The sequence below is a fragment of the Triticum urartu genome, chromosome 1A (genome assembly GCF_056163025.1).
Source record: "Triticum urartu cultivar PI428250 chromosome 1A, HENAU_Tu73, whole genome shotgun sequence".
In the NCBI taxonomy this organism is placed as follows: Eukaryota; Viridiplantae; Streptophyta; class Magnoliopsida; order Poales; family Poaceae; genus Triticum; species Triticum urartu.
In genome coordinates this window covers 424,411,334-424,419,435 of record NC_141873.1, presented here as the reverse complement: position 1 = coordinate 424,419,435, position 8,102 = coordinate 424,411,334, and the positions used below count along the sequence as shown (strand labels likewise).

Here is an 8,102-nt window from a genome sequence, read left to right as displayed (position 1 = left end):
TGTGGTCTGAGATATAATGAATTATTTCATGTCTATCTCATATCTATTTATACTTTGTTTGGAAATTGCAGCATCCTCTCCTAACTGCTTCTACTGCACTTCATGGAAATAGCTTTTCTTTGCAGATGTGATTTGGATTCTTGCTCTACGCAACCATTTCTTGTGATTAGCTTCAGAAGATGGCGAGAGCCGTTGGTCAAATTAGTTTGCTAATTTGATTCACATCCTTTGTAAAAAAACTATGTTCATAGATCATGTTGTATGCGATTAGGATGCTCCCTTCTTTATTCATTAGATTCAAGCAGTTTGTTTGTGCAACAATCTTGCTGCTGACATCAGATTTTACAATTTGGGGTGTGGGTTTTGCTACTGGTGACACCCCATGAATAGTAGCTAGTGCGTACATTTTCATAGATATTTATATCATACTGAGATAACACTCTTCCAAGCGGAATGTTTGTTTTTATATACCTCTAGATGCTAATTTACCGTTCTTAATTTTGGCGGGGATATTCCTTCATTTGCTTGGTTGGCTGTCAATGCTCTCCAATTTTTTAATATCTCCCATGGCTAAATTTAGTCCAACATTTCTAGTATATATCTTCTTCTGCTATCAATGTTAATTCTGCCATAAGCATATTACTCTCCTAGCATTTTTTTCTTTCGATGAAAAACACAAACACTTGTTCAGTTTTTTACTACATAGAAAAAGATAAGTTCAATTTGGTTTATAATGTTCATGTCAGCCTTTGCCTAAGCAAAAAAGGTAACCAGTTTATATTGTAATCTGGTTTTTAGTTTTTCTTTGATTCAACCTTTTTTTTGTGTGATGTCTAACTATTAGATTGTCTGGAACATCTCGGAACAACCTTTCATGTCCCTGATATTATCTCGTTTCCTGAACAATATTATTTTATTTGCTTTATCTGCCACCATGAATTCCTAGAGTTCCTTTCTCTCCTTCTAATTGACATTCTTAGATGTGATTCTATTAGAAATTTTATGCCATGGCAGAAATAACGGTTGATTGCTCTGGTTTAGCCTTTATGTCAGTTGTTGCTGAGGGTGAAGTTTCTCATTTTTCAGAATTTGTAGTAGCCGGGATGTGTATAATATGGATAACTGAACTGGTGTTTAGGGGTTTTAGTGCAGGACTGCTACTTGCTTGATTAGTTGGATCAACTGGTGTTTAGAGATTTCAGTGCGAGTAATTTTTCAGTTTCGATTGCAGGGCTTTGATATGCACCATGAGGATTGAAACAAGTCTTATATAGGGCTGCTAAATTATTATGATTTTGATCTTTTCTGAATTTAGTTAGCATAAATACTTCCAGAATACCTCTTATAATATGAAAGTCTGTTGGTAACAACACTGATTTTGCCTGTTTGTGGAACATGCTTCATTTTTGCAGGTAAAAGAAGGAAGAGAACATTGGAGAAAAAGGCAGCAGGACGTATTCTCTAAGCTTTCTCAAATGTTTGAACAATTAGAAGATAGTTACAATCATTTTTCTCTTGCCTTATTACATCTTGATGTTAACAGGCTTTGGAAGGTACTATGCGCCCCGTTCAAGGTTTACATAATTTGCACCATCCTATTACAGTTTGTTCTGATGACATAATTGACTAGTTCTTCCTTGAGTAAATTAATATTGTGGCTGCTACTCCTTTGTGCATTGTTACATAGAGTTATATAATTGTGAAGGTGTGTACACATCAACATATAATTCCCATGATCCTATTACAGTTTGTTCTGACGACAATATTGAGCAGCTCTTACTTGAGTAAATTGTGCAGCTCTTCCTTGAGTAAATTAGTATTGCAGTTACTAAGCCTTTGTGCATTCCGATATAGCTCTACTAAAATACTACTTTCTTATGCCCATTTTAAACCGAGACCTGACTTTACATCATTTCTATTCTCATCCATTCTCCTAAATTTTAGTCCGCTTCAGCAATGCTATGACCTGACACTTCATTAATATATATATATATATATATATGAAAAATGACCGTAATTTTGTTGTTGTGATGCCACCCGAACGGCTGCAAGCCCAAGATAACATCGGTAATATCCTTCGCATATTTGGAAGGCGCGGAACAATATCGTTTCAACTTAGTCAGGTGCTGGCCCATGGATGTTATTTCTCGCTGATGTTTTATTTAATTATTTTGAAACGAGACAAAAGACTTCCATTTTCATTAGCTTACAAGATAGTGAGAATTGCCTGGTTAATTGAGGAAAACCGGGCTAAAACCAATACAACTCAACCCACACAACATGGGTACCACCAGCCAACCTGGCCACATGCTAACAGATGGCTACACACGCGAACAATTAACAACTCCGACTTTCAAGACGGGCTTCACAAGGGAAATATGCAGGATTTGCGTTGATCATGCCCTTCGCAAATGATCACCGAGTGTCTATCATCATCACCACCTGGACTCCCTCAGAAATCAACGCCCCCGAAATGGCCGCCTTGGCGAACCACATCGTTCACATGAATTGTAGACAACTTTGTTGCTGATGTGAATATCTCTGGATGTGATGTCCGTCATTCACATCTTATAGATTATATAACTCTGTGCTACGAAATTAGAATTTGTATATACATCTCATTATAGACAACAAAATATACCATGTTTTTCCTACTAAAGAGGATTAGATTTGTTACATGCATTTTGTTTGAAACAGAACTCTATGTTACCAAATTTAATTGTGTATATACATCTTATTGTTGATAACAAGCCCTGTTTTTTCATATAAGAAAGATTAAATTTGTTGTCATATGTGCATACCCGTAACTATATCAACTAAACCATGGATTTCTTTTCATCGCTAACATGGAATTAGCAGGTCTCTGCGCCATTTGGCGCAATGGGTGGTTTAGTTGAAGGTTCTTGCAGCATGAAACTATTTTCATCGACAACATGTCTTCAGCGGGTCTCTGGCCCATTTGGCGCAACGGGTCAACTAGTGAACATAACAGATGAAAGAGCTCTGCAACTTTCCAACATACTTGGATGTAAAAAATAAAGCATGCATTTCACATATCTTGGTTTACCAATGGGCTCCACAAGACCAAATATTGATGATTTGATGCCCATGGTGTCAAGATTAGATGTCAGGCTATCTGGTATCGCACCTATGATCTCATATACAGGAAGATTGGTCCATCTTAAAGTCGTGGTCAATGCATTGCCCATTTTTGCAATGTGCAACATCAGAGTTGCCTTTACCATCCTAGATCATTTTGAAAAATCTGGCAGGTGCTTCTTATGGTATTGGAAGAATATTAACGAACATGGCAAATGTCTAGCCAAATGGGAGAAGGTATGTTTAATCAAAAAGATAGTGGCCTAGAGTACTAGAGCTCAGAACTCATAACAGAGCATGTCTGACAAAGTTCATACACAAGTTCTTTAATAAGTATGGCATAACATGGGTGAAAATATTATGGAACTCATACTAAAACAATGGTGAGCTACCAACTTATCCAACAAAGGTTGGATCATGGGTGGAGAGATTGCTGCTATGTTCTAAATAATTTCAAAAGCATGTAACTTTGCAAAGTTGGTGATGGATCTACTTTCAGGTTATGGTACGATAAATGGGAGGATGATAATCGTGAGAATAAATTCCCCAACTAATTTCATATGCTAAAAACAAGGATATAACATTTGCTGCTACACATGATATAGCTACGGAAGGTCTATATGAAATGTTTCATCTACGCATGTCAACTGTTGCCGTACAACAAATCATATCTTTGAGGAACATGATCAATATTGCAAGCAACAATAGCAGAGACAATTGGCACTTCTATTGGTCATCTACAAGGTATTCCACCAAAAGGATTTATCTATAATTGATTGGAAACCCACCATATACCCCTTAACCATTCCAATGGATTTGGAAATCTGGATGCTTAGCGGAAAAAATACTTCTGGTTACGGCTACTTGATAGGCTAAATACTAGAGACTTGCTAGCAAGGAAACACTTCTGTATTCAATCAAGCAAATGTGTCCTATGTGATAATGAGCCTAATGAACACCTGAAGCATCTATTTTTCCCGTGTGACTTCAGCCACAATTTCTGGATATCTATTGGGATTGAATGGAACACTGACCATAGCATCAACCAAATGCTAGATAAAGCAAAAAACCAGAACAAACATTCAATCATTCAGAGCATGCTTGATTGCTACATGCTGGTCCATCTGGAAGAACAGAAACATCATTGTTTTTTACCACAAGACAAATAGCTTAGAATATTGCAATGCCTGTTTCAAGGAACAATTACAGTCATGAGGAAAGCAAAACCAAGCCGGAAGGAAGGGATGCAAACTTAGCTAGATTATTTGTAAATCTATCATAGGCATACACATAGCCATATTCACATTGTACATCGACTTGTAACACCACTCTTATATTAATCAAAAAAGTGTTACAGTAGGGGTTTACCCTACTATTTTTGCTCAAAAAAATAGATAAGACTTTTCCCAGTAGTGAAAGGGAGATGCAAGCATTGTTGGTGAAGTAGAAAATGGTACAAGAGAAGTCGACAATGCAATATGCATGTGGATCTTTAATAGCAGATATATTTTGGTCATATTGCACCATATCATTCGCTTCTCATCGTTAGGTGCTTAAATTTGACCTTCCCATTTGATCTTAAAAATTTAAGTCTGATTGGGAATCACAGTGGTTGATAAAATAGGTGGGATGTGGGAAGTGAAACTTTAGTGCTTGCTATAACGTGCTTGAGGCATTTTTTGAGATCTACGGTAGCAGTGCGTGGGCATTGTACTGGTATAACATAACTATATACAGGTGTAAATGTTCCTTCAAAAAATTACATGTATGTGTTTCGAATTTTGAAATTGCATGTGTCCCAATTTTGATATTTAAATAATACACTATCATTTACTGCAATGCACGTGCAATTTCCAGTGAAGGACAATTGGCCAGTGATCTGAATGTACATGGTACTTGTGAATAATGGGCCGCAGCACCATGTCCAGCCGCTCTTGAGTGAAAATGGAGTGAAAGCTTGCTCCGAGATACTATCGTCATTTTCCAAGAGGTGGTTTTGAAGTAATTCAGGTTGCCTCAGTCACCAAGGGATAGGCCTCTGTCTAACTCTGCATTGGTCTCAAGCCCTGTTTCAGGTTGGGACGGACCGTGCCAAGATCATCACTTTTGTAAAAGTTGGGCTGGGTGATCGATCCAAAAATATGCACCAAGTTGCAGAGATAGTGCATCTGCTCAACGAACGCAACACTGAAATTCATAAGATTATTAGTCATGGGCAGAATAAAGCTGGGCATGTAATGGTGGCAATTGGTCATGGAGAGCAGCACACAGCTTCTTGGCTTACACATGCTCGCTCCCCAGGAGATTATCATTATGATTACCGATGATTGTAAAACTGTTATAGCTTGAGTAATGAAATGCCCCCCGCCAGCGGAAAAAAACGCGCCACCGTCCCAAATGAAACCTGCATAGTTGACTAAAAAAATCAAAATAACAAATTCAATCAAATATCAGGTGACTATGCACTAGCCAGACCATATGTGCAACGCACTGTGTCTTGTTCAAAAATCATAGGTGCCAAATGCATAAACTAATACCAAACTATCAAGATGACACATTTTCTTATACACTATGTATCTTGTTACGGAATACTACTAATTAATTTCCCTTGTAATTTTGGAGCGAATAAATACCATAATCTTGGTATGGAGTATTACTAATTAATTCCGTCTGTAAATAATATTGGGAGGCAATAAAATGTCACAATGTTATAATGGAAAACTAATTAATTTCATATGGTTATTTTTAGGAGGCAATAAATGCCCTAATTGTGTATATGGAATACTAAGAAACTCCTTATGGATGTATTTGTAGTCTGTCAATCGATACCTATAGGATATTCCATGATGTGCGTATAATCCGAGGATCCTTATTAATCATGGCAAATTGTAAAAAGGAAACTCGCCAAAGAAGGAATGAATAAAATGGCAAACATTGATACTCCAAGAATCGGCCATGCCTCTATATAAACAGCAGAAGGAACCAGCAAAGTAGTACAAGTCTAAACCAAACGGACATAGGAGAAGAGAACACTAAACAATTTCATTATGGCTCTAATCCGGATCAACACTGGTGTTCTGTGCTTGATGGCACTTTTGATGGTTTTAACCACTTTATTGTCGAGTGAAGCATCAGGGAGGAAGATAGGTACATTTCTATTTACCAGAGCTTATCAACTGTAGTATATATGAATTTGTGGTTTCCTAGAGCTAGATAAAAAATTGATCCTATTGCATCATTCTCTGTTGCCAATGATATGAATGTTTCTTATGAAGTTTGATCGTTCAAGTTAATATATGCAAGTATTTTTGCAAGAGAAAACTGTTTCAACCGTGCCTAATAGAGTGAGGTGTTTAGTTAAGATAGGCAAGTATCTTTTTCCTCATACTCGCAAAAAATAGATATAAAACTATTTTTCCTTGTAGTGCAAACTTGTGCGTCGCGTTCGTCCCCTTATTTAAAAGTTATCATGCCTCATAGTACTTTAAACCTAGTGTTATTTAACAATGGCATGGAAAGAAAGAGGTGTTTTCCTTGTGATTTTATGATCACCATTACAATTCTACCATGGTACATATGGTTTCCATAGTACATAATAATTATATACCAGCCAGTAGATGTTCTTCCTATGTTTGTATTAGCACTCCACTGTTGTCCTACTATTTGCATAGTACATTGATTTCACAGAATCCTAGTTTAAATACGAACAACAAGAGGTTCTGATGGCACCTTTTATTTTTTATTGTTGTAGGCAAGGAAGCTAACATTGGCGTCGAGGGGCACCGTGAACCCTACACTCCATGTACGGATCCTTCATTTTGTAATGATATCTGCAATAGAGATGGTTACGGAGGTGGGACCTGCCGTGATGGTCACTGCGAATGCATCAGATAATTGTAGCAAGAAAATGACCAAGAATAATGTTTGGAAATAAAGATTCACTTGGGAGCATTATGAATTGTTTTTCCAGCTGGAATAATTTAATTGAACATTTTTATTTTCCTACTCTTTGTATTTGAACCCATATCATGGCTTTTTTAACATAGATGCTCATATACACGTGCATTACACTCACGGTATTGGGACAATTTTTGGGAAAAATTAAAATTAAATCTACCACCAAAGTATAATTAATACTATGATTTCAATCAGAATGTTTTTTCATCTAAATCTGGAACTATACACTAGATAGTGTCAAATCTTTTAAACTTATCCATACCTTTGTGCAGACCTTGATGTATCGACTTGAATATGTAGCAAACAATCATCTTTGATACCAAGAGCTAGGACAGCTGGAAAACATATTATGGCTTATTGGCTATTGGGACCAAATAGATTCATTGTTATTGCACACAAAATAAGCGCATACCAATGGTCCATCAAACATATTCAGCTGGAAACTAACGAGCTGCAGCGTATTTTTGTTCCTGGCTATCTACCACAACAATGTTTGCCCTTCTCCGACAAAGGATGGGTGATGACGAAGGTGCGCCTTTTGGCTAGCTCCAGTGCTTGTAGTCGTCGCTAAGTGGTCTATGGACCTGGATGTAAATTTTACTTCTAGTGTTCTTTGAACTACCTGATAGTTGGTGAATACTGCCTCAGTTGCATTTCTTATAATTCCTCGTAATTTCATTTTTATTCCTCTAGAGAAATGGAAAGTATCTCTCTCATGATTTTATGTATCTCTCTTTAACTCCCCAAGTCCGATGCGCCAGGTGTCTTCCAGTTATTCGTCGTTGTTGCCATTACATTTTCTTGTGTGCTACATTTTGCCATGTCATCATGTGCATTAGATCATCATATTTTTCAAAACTTGCATCCGGTCACTTTCTCCATTGTCCGTTTCGACATCCGACACTCTCACGTGCACCCGTTGCACCTTCCAGTTCTCGTTTCGTGAGCGAGACAAAAATGTTCTCATCAAGGACCGAGATTTGTCGAGTGGCCTTGGTATATCACCGATAGACCGCCTGTAAAATTTCGTTCCATTTGGAGGTTGT

General features: G+C 37.3%; 1 long non-coding RNA gene across 1 annotated transcript; it reads left to right on the top strand.

Annotated features, from left to right (window-relative positions):
* The first annotated feature begins 6,024 nt into the window (after positions 1-6,024).
* Positions 6,025-7,053, top strand: LOC125535083 (uncharacterized). The gene is made up of 2 exons (XR_007294578.2): positions 6,025-6,246; positions 6,851-7,053. It is a non-coding gene; the product is annotated as an uncharacterized LOC125535083 (long non-coding RNA).
* Positions 7,054-8,102: the final 1,049 nt, after the last annotated feature.